The following is a 15,864-nucleotide window of genomic DNA, read 5'->3' on the forward strand; positions in this document are numbered from 1 at the left end:
TAATTCACAAGTTTCCTATCCATCAAGCCATCTTAACAAGAAAATCAGCCCTCATCAAACACAAGAGGAATCTTTGCAAATTGATAGAAAAAAAGAAAGTTGGTAGAAAAGAAGATCTTTGTCAGGTCGAGAATTTTCCCTTAATTGCTGGCCCCCTGGAGTTGCTGCCTCATGTTCCCTGGTGGCCTCCAGTCCCCAGGGGTCACAAGGCAACTGGGGGCACTGACCTAAGGCGGGGATGAGTTTGCTGTGGGGCAAGTGCAGTAAAGGAGTAGAATTGCTCCAGTTTTCACCTTTCATTAGGCTACCTGAGGATGGAGAAAACTTTCTCCCTCCTTCTTCCCTCCCTTTCTTCATTTCTTCCTCTGAAATTCTCATTCAAAACACCATCCTCAAAGTGCTACCAGGTAGTTTCCTATCACAAGAAACTAAGACATACAATGAGCAGGAAGCTAGTTAGAAATTTGCACAAGCCAGGGTTTCACAGACAAAAAAATTTAAGTGCTGTTTTGCTCCTGCATAGAAAAATTAACCACATAGATGTAAAGACAAGATTTTCTCTTTCTCTCTCCCCAATGTTCTGCAACCCTCCTTCCCATCCAGACCTTTAGAAAGAAAATATAATGGCTAGAGGAAGAGCAGGCGGCAGTTAGCACTGGAATACGAGACTATCTGGAGGTGTTTCAGGTAGGTCTTTGACATAGGAATCTCAAGAAAAACACTGCTGATGAGATTTTTCTCTGAAAAGGTGAGGGGGAGGAACCAGGACCCTGATGGCCTTATGTGCCCCTGTTTGCTCACAGGTGGACAGCATCTGAAAAACAAAAAGGAGAAACGAGCCTGGGTTACTGGCATCACGATGTAGAACACTTTCAGTAATGAAATAATATCATTTGAGAAATGCCGTTTTCAAAACAAGACTATTAAAATTGAAGAAAATATTCTAATTTGGGGTTTATAAGTGAGTACTAAGGCTAATTGGCAATAGCACTTAAATTACTTTTTAGTGGTGTACTTTTAATCTACACAAGAACCAGCAAAAATAATTGATGTCAGAAACTGAGTCCACATTCATAGTTTAAAAGTCAAACACAATCATGCATATCTGAAATTAACCAAACAAAATTTAAGATAGGATGCGGTGAATTTTAGTATAAACAAAAACCACTTCTACTCAAAAATTCTAAAAACACATACATACAAAAATACATACATTAAAAATAAATATATAAGACAAACTCCAAGCAAACCTTAAGATATGAACCAATTTCATATTGATATGAACCACTTTCATATCAGAGTAGAGTTTTATTTGTTTTAATAAGATGACTAATTTTTTTTTTCTACCTGGATGAATGCAGTCTTTAAGCCAGGAGAGTTTATAGCACTGCAAAGCATTTGTAGTACCTGTTGCCATGGATACAACCATTGTCTCTGGTGGGATCTGTAAAAATGGCCCAGTCATGCTGAGACTATACACTCTTATTGACCAGTATCTACACAGTGTTTGTAAGTTATAGTATTTTCATGTGCATGATTTGGTTTTATGAAAAAAATGCTTTAAATTAAATAGCTAGGGGATTCTACAACTCTGGCTTCTGTAGTATACAATAAAAAAATTCCACCAAAAGCAACCTTCTAAGCATATAATTTTTTCTGAACTGTTCATTATAATCTACTTCTGCTCATAGAATGGGTATTTCAATATATTTGTTTTATAAATGACATTTCAAGTGAGATGATTTCTTCATGTCTGAAATTTTAAGTGTATGATTAACCCAGTGGTGCTGTGTATCAATACAGCTTTACCTGTAAAGTCTTAGACAAGTTACCTAGTCTCTGAATTCACTTTATACAATAAATAAAGTAGAGGTAATCATATTACCCAACTCATAAATATTTTGTGAGCACTAAATGAGATAATCCATGTAAGTGCTGAATACAGTCCCTGGCCCAGGGGAAAATTCAATAACCATTAGCTATGAGTATGAAAAGAACTGTTGACAATCAGCTTTGCAACACTTTCAGGTAAGCTAAGGAAATTCATCAGTGCATATGCATATGAAATATTAAGTCAGCTCTGGAAATAGAGAAGTCTATATGTTTATGGCCTTGACTATTGGTCATCTGACTTCAATATTTCTCATGTTACTAGTCGGTTAATTTGGACTAATTAGCCATTCATAAAAAAATGTTTGAGGCAGCTTTAGAAGCAGCACAGTCTAAATATACAAGTTCCACTTCCTTTTCCTGTGTGTCTATGATCCAGAATGAAGTCATAGATATCTGAATGTTTGGGGCAGTGTCAGTCTTAGCGTGCATTTAGCTAGTACTGTAGAAAACACAGAGTGAAAGAAGAAGAGTGGAAATGCACCTGGGTCTGCAGCATCACTCTGCTTTTCCATCTCTGCATGACCTTGGCCTGGAGAACCACACTTTGTAAAGGTCAGTTCACTTATTCATGCAATGAAAATCATACCATTGCTAGTTGTAAAAATAAAAGCTCCTAGAAGAAGCAGATAATTTATTATTCTGTTTTTTATTGTTAACATTTGAGAAAGCTGGGCTTAAGTGTGCTTGTTATTTTTCTCTGTATACTCACCTTTCACCCTAATAATATTTGTAACTCAGCTTGAATATGCTCTAATTGTGATGCAGTTAAGGAAGTAGACCTGTAGACCTGATCTCAACCTTTCTGTGGCTGATGACTGGCCACATCAGTTCTGATTCTCCCCCCACCTTTTTTTCCCTAAAGACTCATTCCCTCCTTTTCCAAGTACTGTATATCTCTGCACCTCCTCTCATAAAACTTTTCTAATAGTTACTATGGACCACATCTTTCCCAGGAGAAGGGAAAAACATAGATGCATCACAGTCGGGACTGAGTTTGGTATGTAGTGAGTTAACAGATATTGCTGTCAATCCTTAAAAATACCATCATATATTCCCTGTATCTCTCCTGGCCACTGAGAACCATGGATCGCACACAGAAGGAAGCTTCACGGATACACATGTGCTACTGAGAAGTTGGGTGGGAGGAATGTACTTGACTGGAACCGAGACCTGAAGAGCTCTTACTTCCAGGATGCTGTGCACTCCATGGTCAGGCAAATGGTGTCTGGGAGAGGAAGTCTATGGAGGAAGGATGCTGTTGGACAGGGAGAAGTGGGAGATGGTATAAGACTTCAGAGAAACAGAATTCTCATAAGGGAACCAGAGTACTAACTAAAGGACAGAATGATTTGATAGAAAATTTGTGAATTATCAAACAGGTGAAACTATGAAGAAAGTATGTGACCATGGACACTGCAGAATGTCTACCTAAATAAGAAGTTGGAGATGAGAAATGGACAGAAGATTATTATATAAACAGGCTGTAAGAAACTTTAAGTAGGTAGCCAATCCTTAGTGGAAAACATATGGCATGTTTTGTATTCAGCCACTCATTCATTCATTCTTCTTCACCATCATCATCATTGTTTATTACTTTAATTACAGAGGGTATGAAGGAGTAAAATATTCCTTACTCTGGAGAGGCTATATGGTTGAAAAGAAATATGCAATCAACCTTTAAGTCTATGCTGTGTTTTCGAAGTTGGAAATAGAAAATAGCTTCACAAAGAAGATGTTTTTGTTTGGCTTTGACTTTCATGTAGATTTATTTTGTCAAGTGAGGGTGATGAGTATTTTTTTAGGCCAAGAGAACAATATTATTAATGACACAAAGGTATGTATGACATGCTCAGGAAACCACAAAATTCCAGCATAGCTATGGAATAGAATTTATGGGAAAAGATGATGAGAACTCGGTCTGGACATATAGGTTGGAGGCAGATTGTGAAGGACATTATAGAACATCCAAGAAGTTCAGACTTTACCCTGTGTAATAAGGGAGGGCTTTGAAGTTTTATTTGTTTTTATTTTAAGCCAGCTCAAAACTTTTTTTCTAATGATTATGAAAGCAACTTATATTCATTATATCCCGAAGTCTAGCCACTGCTCATATCAGTTTATATCCTCCCAGTGCTTATATTAATTTATATGGAGAGATGGAAAATAGTACATATCCCAAGTTCCCCTCTCAGAGAAGTGCAATCTTGGTAAAACCACATGGTCCCACTGCCTCCTATTTGTAACTGAGTAGATGAGGGTAAACACACACAAAATCTAATATAAAATGTAAGGGAAATACATAAAGTAGACTTGTTGTTTTGATGGTGGGAGATACTATTTCAAGCTGGAGGAATCAGGATAAGGTTTGTGAAGAAGGTAGCATAAAAATACGGACTAATATGGAGTTCCCTGGTGGCTCAGTGGGTTAAGGATCTGCTATGGCTCGGGTCACAGCTGTGGTACAGGTTCGATCCCTAGCCCAGGAATTTCTACATGCTGTGGTGTGGCCAAAAAATACGGACTGATTCATAAAATTATTTATGTGGGGCTCATACCAATATATCTTGAGTTGCTACAGTTTCAGTATATGTGCTGATAAAGTGAAGCTTTAACATCCAATAAATGGTTGTGTTTGTTCTCTGCAACTGGTCTCAAATTGTACCCATTCTTTAGACTTCACACATATATACAAACTAGTACAATCTCACCATTTCTGGCTTAGGTGTTTACAAGTTTCTCAGGATTACATAAGTAGTCAGAGAAAGGACATAATTCATTCAATGATGCCATCCTGTACTTTTAGAGCCACTTTAAAAAGGATTGCAAGATACACTAAAATAAAAGGTAGTAAATAAAAAGAGTCTGTTAAAATAAAATTTTTCAAAAGATTGAAAAAATGACTTTCATACAAATATAACATGAGAGTATATCCAAGATTGTATTAAATTCCTTATATTAATGAGCCAGTAAGAGGGTAAAACCAGTCTAAAGAGAAGCTAAGTATTTATAGGCAGATTAGTAAAGGAATTTTAAAATAAGCCATCTTAATGGCTGAGTTTGATAGAAAACAGGTTACAACAAACTATAATTGGGGGTTTCTCTGTTATACCAAAATGAAAATATTTGCATCTCTGTGGGACAGAAATCTTTAAACTCTGCTCCAATGAAATTGTAAAACAGTCCAGCCATTATAAAGTTAATCAAAGATATACAAGCCCCTCATGGAGCAAATACCCAGTAATCTTTTCCTATTTTCAATCTGACTTTGACCTCAGATATCCTTTCTGAAGATTATGTGAATACGTTGATTGATCTCTAGTACAGAACCTTTCAAATATAAATAGTCATCCTTCTGGAAACAAATAATATTGAAAGGCCACAGACTCGTGTTTTATTTTCTTGGATCTTAGTGCTGCTGTAAGAATCACAGCTCTAGCAAAATGTGTTTGAGAACTTGTTAGAATAAATTCCGTGTTCTGCATTTATATTTAGTCAGAAGACTGAAGACAGATCTCTAACAAATAACATAAGGAGTAAATTGGAACTGGTTGAGCATCCTATAGACAAGAATTATTTCACTGTTTCTCAATGGACCAAAGAAGTGAGCATGAGATGCTTGGACCAGAATATGCACTTTTGAAACCTGTGATTCCCTTCACGTCATTCATTCACCAATATGTTTATCTGTCAAACATTTTTTTAAAAATTGCTAAATGCTACTTGCTATGAAAGATATAAACATTTATAAAATACTTTTTTATCATTCCTTAATGAGAATGTTTTGCAGTGGTTACAAATGGTATTAACTGTGTATTTGACACCTTCAGTTACCCACCTGGTGGCATTTTCATATTTCCATCCCCTTGGCATTCCTCAGACAAAGATGAAGCTATTTTGTCCTCTTAGATATGAAGCCACATCAGAAGGTATAAAGAAATAGCTGGAGACGAGTGTTTTTGAACAGCAGTGTTGTTGCTCTGTAACTGATGTTCTAAAATTTAAGATATCATTCTTAAATTCTATCCATGGAAAGCTGCTTATGACTTACACATTACAACATAGTCTAACAATAGCAATGAATAGAATCTCACCACTGATGGATGGGGAGTTATGGTCGCATAAGAGATCACAGAATAAAATTTAAAAGGACATCATTCAAACAAAAGTATGAATGACTGTAATGTAAGCTCCATAAGGGCATGAATTTTTGTCTGTTTTGTCCCTCTTGTATCCCTAACACTGAAATACTTAAACAAGAATTATTTAACTTTCTCAAATGCATGGCACGTGATAAACACTCTAAAATTTTTTCAAAAACACATCACATCATCCAATATGCGTAGTCAAAGTGAATATATACTAGGTCAATATGTAAAATATAGAATAATTTATCCATTTAGCACCTGAAATCAAGTAATAGGCATCTAATGTCAATAATAGTCTATGCTTATTACAAGATTTTATTTTAATGTAGTTAATAATTTAATGTCATGTAATGAATGAATAGTGGCTCCATTATATTAATCATAATAAATCTATTTTGCTTGGCTTATTTCACAGTGACCTTGAATGAATTATTACATCACCAGTCAATGCAGTTGAGTGCAATTTCTTCATGATGCAGGATTCTTTAACAGAATATTTTCTTTTTTTTTGGTAGAATGAAATATACTAAAAAAATTTCCATCACTTGGAATCCCCCTGAGTGATGAATACAACTTTGCCCAGAGACATTGCATTTGTTTTCTCTCAGAGAGTCATTGGGAAGCTTCATCTTGCAAGTAAGGGGGAAGTAATCAGATCCTTAATAATTGATATTTTTAAAAAGGAAAAAAAATTTTTTTTCGGCCACCCCTGTGCTGTGCAGAATTTTATGGGCCAGCATTCAACCCATGCCAAAGCAGCAACCTGAGCTATTGCAGTGACAGTGCCAGGTCCTTGACCCACTGAGCCACAAGGGAACTCTTCAAAAGGAAATGTTCTTGACCCAAGTAGTCGATGTCTTAACAGGGAATCATCTGAAACCAAGCTGCTAGAGGGCCACCCTGCACCATCACAGCACATAAGGACTAGAGTTCAAGGACGGAGCCCTGTGCCAAAATTAGCACCCAGAGCACGTAGGTTTGTGTTTATAGAGACATTAGTGCCAAGATTTGGATGGAAGACTGCCGGCCTGGAACAGATAATAAGGGAGGGCTATTGAATGACTGGGTAGCAGCTGCAGCTGGGTACCAATCTGTGTTATCTTAGCTCAGACGTGGAGGCTGAGCCCAGGCTGAGAGTGCACCTTAGTCTTTGGGCTTCCTAAAAAACCAGGACTGTGTAGTTCCTGTTGTGGCACAGCGGAAATGAATCCAACTAGCAACTATGAGGTTGCGGGTTTGACCCCTAGCCTCGATCAGTGGGTTAAGGATCCAGCATTGCCTTGAGCCGTGGTGTAGGCTGCAGATGCGGCTTGGATCTGGCATTGCTGTGGCTGTGGCGTAGGCCAACAGCTGTAGCTATGATTAGACCCCTAGCCTGGGAACCTTCATATGCCGTGGCCAAATAAAATAAAAAATATATGTATCAGGACTGTGATAAACCAGAGTGGGAAACACTTTATTGGAACTTTACCTTTCAAACACTCATTTGAAAAATTGATATAAATCAACATTTTGAATCATATTGTTACCTTTTAAATAAAATACTTGTTAAAATAAATAAGCATGTCTTATATTAAAAGAAAATCAGGACCATGGAATCATCCAAGAAGATTGTCAGAGACATTTTGGTTACTGAGGTGAGGGCTTGAGTTAATAATTGGAAATATTTTTCATAAATGTAAGCATTTGCATCTTGAGTTTGTAGAGTTGTACATCCAGCTTACACTTAGCCATAGTAGGTTTAGGTTACAACATACAAAATGTAGTCAAGAGAAAGCCAATGTTGGAATAATATTTGAAAATGTTAAGACAGTAAATAATCTAGTTGTATGATTTTCTAAATTGAAAGCATTTAGATCAACTGAAATTCCATTTGCTCACACACACTTTCATTGAGCTCACATACATGTTAAAATTTTTTAATTTAATGATTATTTCCCCATTATAGCTGGTTTATAGTGTTTTGTCAATTTTCTACTGTACAGAAAGGTGACCCAGTCACACATACACATATAAATTCCTTTTTCGCACATTATCATGCTCCACAGTAAATGACTAAATATAGCTCCCAGTGCTATACAGCAGGATCTCATTGCTTATCCATTCCAATGGCAATAGTTTACATCTATTAACCCCACATTCCCAGTCCATCCCACTCCCTCCCTCTCCGCAACCACAGTCTGTTCTCAATGTCCATGAATTGCTTTTCTGTGGGATGGTTCATTTGTGCTGTATATTAGATTCCAAATATAAGTGATATCATATGGTATTTGTCTCTTTCTGACTTACTTCACTTAGTATGAGAGTCTCTTGTTCCATCCATGCTGCTGCAATTGGCATTATTTTGTTCTTTTTTATGGCTGAGTGGTATTCCACTGTGTATATATAACACATCTTCTTTTTCTCTTTAAATATTTTTTATTCTTAAAAATATCCTACTGCTATAGTTCTACATGGTACTGAAGAAGGGGGAAGTCATTCTGCAGACTTACGTGAAAGCCATGATGACAGTGGAAAAGACAAAGGAGAAGGAATTTTAATTAAAAGGTCTTTACGAGATTTTGAGTTATGCTAATTTGAATGAGGAATTCATGACTATTTAGTAGCCACCTGCCAACAAGTGTCTGACTTTGATTTCATAGGTGTAAAGGCTAGAACTACATACAAGGCATGGATTCATAACAGTAACATGAGCAACCACAGTAAGTTTGCTTTCTATAGTATATAAATTTTCATGAGCTTATTGATATAAATAATGCTTGTTTCTACCCACAGAATGAGAGAAAGTATTTGCAAATGAAGCAACTGACAAGGGATTAATCTCCAAAATTTATAAACACCTTCTGTAGCTCAAAACCAAAAAAACAAACAACCCCATCAAAAAATGGGCAGAAGATCTCAACAGACAGTTCTCCAAAGACATACAGATGGCCAAAAAACACATGAAAAGATGTTCAACGTCACTCATTATTAGAGAAACAGAAATCAAAACCACTATGGGGTACCACCTTACACCAGCCAGAATGACCCATCATCAAAAAGTCTACAAACAATAAATGTTGGAGAGAAAAGGGAACCCTAGTACACTGTTGGTGGGAATGTAAATTGGTGCAACCACTGTGGAAAACAGTATGGAGATTTCCCCTAAAACTAAAAATAGAACTACCATTTGATTCAGCAATCCCACTCCTGGGCATCTATCCAGAGAAGGCCGTGACTTGAAAAGATAAATGTACTCCGATGTTCATTGCAGCACTATATACAATAGCCAAGGCATGGAAACAACCTAAATGTCTATGGACAGAGGAGTGGATCAAGAAGATGTGGTACATATACACAATGGAATATTACTCAGCCATTAAAAGGAAGGAAATAACAGCATTTTTAGCAATATGGATGGACCTAGAAATTATAATGCTAAGTGAAGTCAGTCAGACAGCAAGAAACCAATATCAAGTGCTATCACTTACGTGTGTAATCTAAAAAAAGGACACAAAGAACTTCTTTGCACAAAGAAAAGATACTGACTCAGACTGAAAAACTTACGGTTTCCAAATGAGGCAGGTTGGGTGGTAGGGGGATGCGCTGAGGGTTTGGGATGCAAATGCTATAATTTGGTTGTGATGATTGGTGTACAACTATAAATGTAATAAAATTCATTAAGTAAATAAATACTACTTGTTTCTAATCTAAGACTAATGTGAGTCACTGATCCCTGCTTTATTTAGCTCTGGTTTCCCATTTTATTTTGAACAGAACTTCTGTATTATTTTCTTTTTGACATATCCTTCAAGTATCCCCAAACTCCAGTAATCCCAGCTGAGTATTGGCAGTTTTTTTCTCCTGCCATTTAACTGAGAATGATGAAGACTTGGACTCATCAGGTGGCCAGTAATTGGGTACTCTTCCTTCCCCAGCTGTTGTACTGTGAGCTCCGGGAGGTCTGGCAATCTGTCTTGGTGCTTTGTTTATCATTAACACTTAGCTGGGCAAGAGCAATGCTTAGTAATCATGTGTTGGGAAAATAGAGTTGTATCACCTAAGAACCTGTGTATCTTGGAGAAGTCTTTCTCATTCTAAAAAATGATCTTAATTATTTTTACTCAGAAAATAGCAAAAAATAAAAATAAAATAAAAATCTATGATTCATTCATTTGTTCTCTCTGGTTTCCTTTGCAACTAATTCCCATTTCAATATTTACTATTTTTTTATTTTATGCTTAGTGTGGGTTTAACTTCTTTTTCTAATTATTAAAGTAGAAGCTGAGGTCAGTAACTTGAGAGCTTCCTTCTCTACATAAGATGATTAGTATTATAAATATCTTCCTAAATTCTGACTTTAGTGGCATTCCATAAATTTTGATAAAATAATGTTTATTTTCATTCAAGTCAAAATAAAAAACCCATGGGTCAAAGAAGAAGTTGATAGAGGAATTAAAATATTTTACTTATTTTCCAGATAGTTGGAGATTTTCCAGGGATATTTTTCTTATTTATTTTTAATTTAATTCCATTGTAATCAGAGAACACATTATATATGATTTGAATCCTTTTTACTTCAATGAGACCTGTTTTCTGGCCTACATTATAGCATATCTTGTTAAATATTCCATTATTTGGTCATTTTTTTTCTTAAAACTTTTTTGTTCCCTCCTCTATCTCTTTTTCTTTGCAAAATCCAATTACATGCACATTAGACCACATTTTCCACAGTTCACTGATACAATTTTGTTTCATCCTTTTTTCCCCTCAGTGTTCATTTTGGATAGTTTCTAGAGCAATGTATTCACCTTTACTAATCTCTTCTTCTACAGTGTCTAATTTGCTGTTAATTCCTTTCAGTGAATTTTTCATTTCATTATAGTTTAAATTTCTAGACATTTTGAGTCATTGGTATCTTTTAAATTCAACTTTTTGAACATCTTGAACTGGTATAATACTTCTTAAAATATGTGTTAATCCTAATACTGGTGTCAGTACTAAGCCAGTTTTGATTGGTTGATTTTCCTTCTCATTATGGGTCTTTAGATGCCCGACATCTTTGAGTGGATGCTAGACATTGTAAATATTACCTTTTGGGGTTTTTGTATTTCTCTAAATATTCTTAAGTTTTTCAGATTAAACCCTTTCTAAGTTTAATTACTTAGAAAGCAATTCCTGACTTGCTTTTAGGATTTGTTAGTCTGGCTCAAAGCAGCATTTAGTTTAGAGCTAATTTTCCCTCTGTCAAAAGCAAGATCCTTCTGAATCATCTACTCAGTACTTTGTGAATCACCAGGTTTTCCATTCTGTCTGGTGGGAATAGGTACCATTTGAGGCCCCACATAGGTGCTTGTTACTTCTGCCTCTAATGGTCTTTAGATGGTTCCTTCCCAAAGCTCAATTTGTTTCCACACGTGCATGGGCCAGTCAATACTCTGCTGAACACCAGGAAGTACTTTCTGAAAAATCTCCAGAGTTAACTCTTAATTACTGTGGGCTGTAAACCACAGGTGCCTTGGCCCCCTGCACTGTCAGTTTCAACTCCTTTGATTCGAGAGTCTATTGGTTCTGCCTGGGTTCTTCCTCACTCTGCCATGGTCTACAAACTCTTTCAAGGTGTTAAGTCTCACTTCCTTTATTTCTCATCCTTCAGATTTCACTGCCCCTTGTTGCTTGGTTCAGTATCCTGAAAATCATTTGTTTGTATGTTTGTCTCTGTATATCTGCCTCTTTCTCGATCTCTCCCTCATATTCTCTATGGTTTGTTTTTATAGGAAGAAAAATTCAGACTGAGTTATTCCATACTGGCCATAATAGAAGTTTCTTTCTAAGCAGACAGAACTTTTAAATAAGGAAAGAATATGGCTTAAACATTTCGAGGCAAAAGAGGTTTTAAATTGCACCCCACAAAATTAAATACCTAGGAATAAACCTGACCAAGGAGGTGAAAGACTTATATGCTGAGAACTATGAAACATTAATCAAGGAAATTAAGATGCAAAGAAATGGAAAGATATTCCACGCTCCTGGGTTGGAAAAATCAATATCATAAAATGGCCATACTACACAAAGCAATCTAGATATACAAGGCAATCCCTATCAAATTACCCATGACATTTTTCACAGAACTAGAACAAACAATCCAAAAATTTAAGTGGAGACATAAAATACCCAGAACTGCCAAAGCAAACCTGAGGAATAAAACCCAAGCAGGAGGCATAACTCTCCAAGGCTTCAGACAATATTACAAAACCACAGTAATCAAGACAGTGTGGTATTAGTACCAAAACAGACATACAGAACAATGCAACAGTATAGAGACCCTAAAATAAACCCAGACACCTACGGCCAATTAATCTTTGACAGAGGAGGCAAGAATAATATAAAATGGAAAAAAGGTGGTCTTTTCAGCAAGTGGTGCTGGGAAAACTGGACAGCTGCATGTAAATCAGTGAAATTAGAACACGCCCTCACACCATGCACCAAAATAAACTGAAAGACTTAAACGTAAGACAAGACACCATAAAACTCCTAGAAGAGAACATAGGCAAAACATTCTCTGACATCAACCTTACAAATGTGTTCTTAGGTCAGTCTCCCAAAGCAACAGAAATAAAAGCAAAAATAAACCAGTGGGACCTAATCAAACTGACAAGCTTTTGCACAGCAAAGGAAACCATAAAAACCCCAAAAGACAATCTATGGAATGGGAGAAAATAGTTTCAAATGATACTGCAACTGATGATAATGCAACTGACAAGGGCTTAATCTCTAAAATAAACAACTTACACAACTCAACAGCTAAAAAGCCAACAACCCAATGAAAAAATGAGCAAAAGACCTGAATAGACATTTTTCCTAGGAAGATGTACAGATGGCCAACAAGCACATGAAAAAAATGCTCTACATCCCTGAGCATTAGGGAAATGCAAGTCAAAACTACCACAAGATACCATCTCACACCAAATCAGAATGGCCATCATTAATAAGTCCACAAATAACAAATGCTGGAGGGGTGTGGAGAAAAGGGAACCCTCCTGCACTGTTGGTGGGAATGTAAGCTGGTACAACCACAGTGGAGAACAGTATGGCGGTTATCTTAGAAAATTATACATAGAACGCCCATATTACCCAGCAATCCCACTCTTGGGCATCTATCTGGACAAAAGTTTCCTTGAAAAAGACACGTACACTTGCATGTTCACTGCAGCACTATTCACAATAGCCAAGAGATGGAAACAACCTAAATGTCCATCAACAGATGAATGGATTAGGAAGATGTGGTATATATACACAATGGAATACTACTCAGGCATAAAAAAGAACAAAATCATGCCATTTGGAGCAACATGGATGAGATTACTTCTCATACTGAGTGAAGTAATTCAGAAACAGAAAGACACACACCATAGGATATCACTTATATTTGGAATCTAATATACAGCACAAATGAACCTTTCCACCAAAAAGAAACTCATGGACTTGGAAAACAGACTTGTTTTCCAGGGGGAGGTGGAGGGAGTGGGATGGACTGGGAATGTGGGGTTAATAGATGCAAACTATTGCCATTGGAATGGATAAGCAATGAGATCCTGCTGTTTAGCATGGGGAAATATATTTAGTCACTTGTGATGGAGCATAATGGAGGATAATATGAGATAAAGAATATATGTGTGTATGTGTGTGTGTGTGAGAGAGAGAGACTGGGTAATTTTGCAGTACAGTAGAAAATTGACAGAACACTGTAAACCAACTATAATAGAAAAAATAATCATTTAAAAAAGTTTTACTGTGAGCAATGAACCACACCAGTAGCAGTTCCCAGGCTAGGGGTGGAAATGGAGTTGCAGCTGCCCACCTATGCCACAACGACAGCAACATGAGATCCAAGTTGTGTCTGTTACCTATACCATAGCTCACAGCAATGTGCCCAATCTCTGACAGATTGACTGAGGCCAGGGATTGAACCCGCGTCCTCACGGACACTAATCGGGTTGATTTCCACTGTGCCACAACAGGAACTCCCAGGGAATGGCCTCTTAAAGAGTCCAGGAGGCTTAATGCTAATGTATTAGACAGAGTGCTGCTGCTTTCATAGACTATGATAAAGCGGTACGGTGGAGTTAGCATCAGTGGAAAGATTATTTTATCAACAAAGTGAAGAAATTAGGCTAAATGACCACCGAATACTTTTTAATGTTTGTATCAATAAATTGTTTTTTATTGTGAGTCCACATTGCCTAATTTCTTAGTGTCAAATTTCGCAAAATATTTATAATAAAATATTTGAGGACATAAGAGCTAACTACTTCACTGAACTTAATCGTCACATACTAAATAACACTGGTGTTTCTAATGATTACTAATCTATCTTTTGCGTCTATGCACTGAACACAAACAATATTTAAAATTGAAATCAGACCATTTTGACTATAGAATTCTACAATCATGAACTGTCTTGAGGCTGGTAGAAAAATAAATGCAAAAACCCTACTTAGAGCCCAAGTGACCTGTTACTGATTTAACAAAATATTTCAATGAAACTCAAGACTGACCTTTCTGTACCTCATTGTAAGTCTGTGTTTCTGCTTAGGAGTTAATTAGCCCAAGTCTCATTGTGCTGGGAACCTAGAAGAGGGAGAAAAGAAAAGTTTTGTAGAGCAAAGATTAAGGGACAGCACAGAATAAGAAGATAATGTCAGTATCAGGCAAATGGCTATCTGAAGTATTTTCCTTAGAACCTTTTAACATTCATTCCACCCAGACTTTTCTAATCTTTTTTCTCATTTTTTAGTGTGAGCACGGTGCTGGGGAGGTTATTTTGGTTTGCTTTCGAAGTCAGAAGAGAATGAAATTAAACTTGAGAAAAAGTTACACAAAAGTGAACATTAACTATGCAGGAAAGTTTTCAGTTAAAAAGTAGTGGACACAGGGGGCGGAGGAAGACGGCAGAGGAGTCAGAGGACACGCTCACCTTCTCCCACAAACACATCAAAAAAACACACCTACATGTAAAACGACTCACCCAGAACATCTGCGAATGCTGGCAGAAGAACTTAAACCTCCAAAAAGGGCAAGAAACTCTTGACATAACTGGGTAGAACAAAAGAAAAAGAGAGAGAAGGAATCAGGATGGGACTAGCATTCCTGAGAGGGAGAAGTGAAAGAGAAAAGGAAACCACACCCTGTGAAACCACCTAACCTACTGGGAGATCAGCCGAGTCCAAGGGACCTCAAAGTTGCCGAGAAAAAGTGCAGCAGCTGGAATGAGGAGGGCAAAGCACTGGCCCAGACCACAGCCTGAGACGCTCCGGTGGGGGCTGGGCGCTGAGCCTCAGGCTCCAGAGGTCAGAGCCGGGGAGAGGACTGGGGCTGGGTATGTGGGGACAGCCTGAGGTCCTAAGGAGCACTGTGCCATGGGCGGGGGAAGAGCATGCCAAGGGCTGGGAGGGGTGGGGGGACACCAGGGCAGAAGGAACCAGGGAGAAGGCCCAGACCTGCAGGAGAAGCGAGGCGCCATTACTGGGGAGGGCGAGAGGAGGCAGGGCGGACCGCCAGAAGAAACTCCCTGCACGGAGCATGCGCATGCCTGTGGGCGGCCCTGGCGCTTAAGGCTGCAGAAGGCTCTTGCTCCTTCAGGGGAGAAGGGCTGCTTCTTGTGCGGGCTACTGGTGGCCAGGCACCTCTTGTGTGGGCTAAGGGCATCAGGAGGCTAAGTGTGATGTGGTGCCTCTTGCAGAATATACAGGTGGCAGGGATAGACCAGGATGGTCGCCTTGAGGCAGAATAGTAACTCAGGTAGTCAGTGTAGGAACATGGGCTTCAATGCATTCTTTGATATGGC

General features: G+C 37.8%; 1 protein-coding gene and 1 long non-coding RNA gene across 4 annotated transcripts in view; one reads left to right on the plus strand and one right to left on the minus strand.

The window, feature by feature from the left end:
• Window positions 1-4,538, plus strand: part of LOC110261176 (uncharacterized) — a 62,546-nt gene extending 58,008 nt beyond the window's left edge. Inside the window, exons 6-7 of one of the 2 annotated variants that reach the window (XR_014807706.1) lie at window positions 604-687; window positions 804-4,538. The gene's annotated coding sequence lies outside the window, so the exon portion shown is untranslated. The remainder of the gene's footprint in view (window positions 1-603; window positions 688-803) is intronic. The other variant, XR_014807708.1, reaches the window with a different exon arrangement.
• LOC102163958 (uncharacterized) lies at window positions 480-15,553 on the minus strand. 2 transcript variants are annotated; one of them, XR_014807710.1, is made up of 6 exons: window positions 15,518-15,553; window positions 15,046-15,113; window positions 14,576-14,648; window positions 5,729-5,884; window positions 2,375-2,506; window positions 480-814 (listed from the first exon to the last, which is right to left on the minus strand). It is a non-coding gene; the product is annotated as an uncharacterized LOC102163958 (long non-coding RNA). The 2 variants fall into 2 exon arrangements; XR_014807709.1 differs by lacking the exon at window positions 2,375-2,506.
• Window positions 15,554-15,864: the final 311 nt, after the last annotated feature.

Source organism: Sus scrofa, chromosome 6, assembly GCF_054392235.1.
Source record: "Sus scrofa isolate SSC_HxYL_T2T_F1_AM1 chromosome 6, Sscrofa_HxYL_maternal_Yorkshire_Landrace_v2.0, whole genome shotgun sequence".
Taxonomy (NCBI): Eukaryota; Metazoa; Chordata; class Mammalia; order Artiodactyla; family Suidae; genus Sus; species Sus scrofa.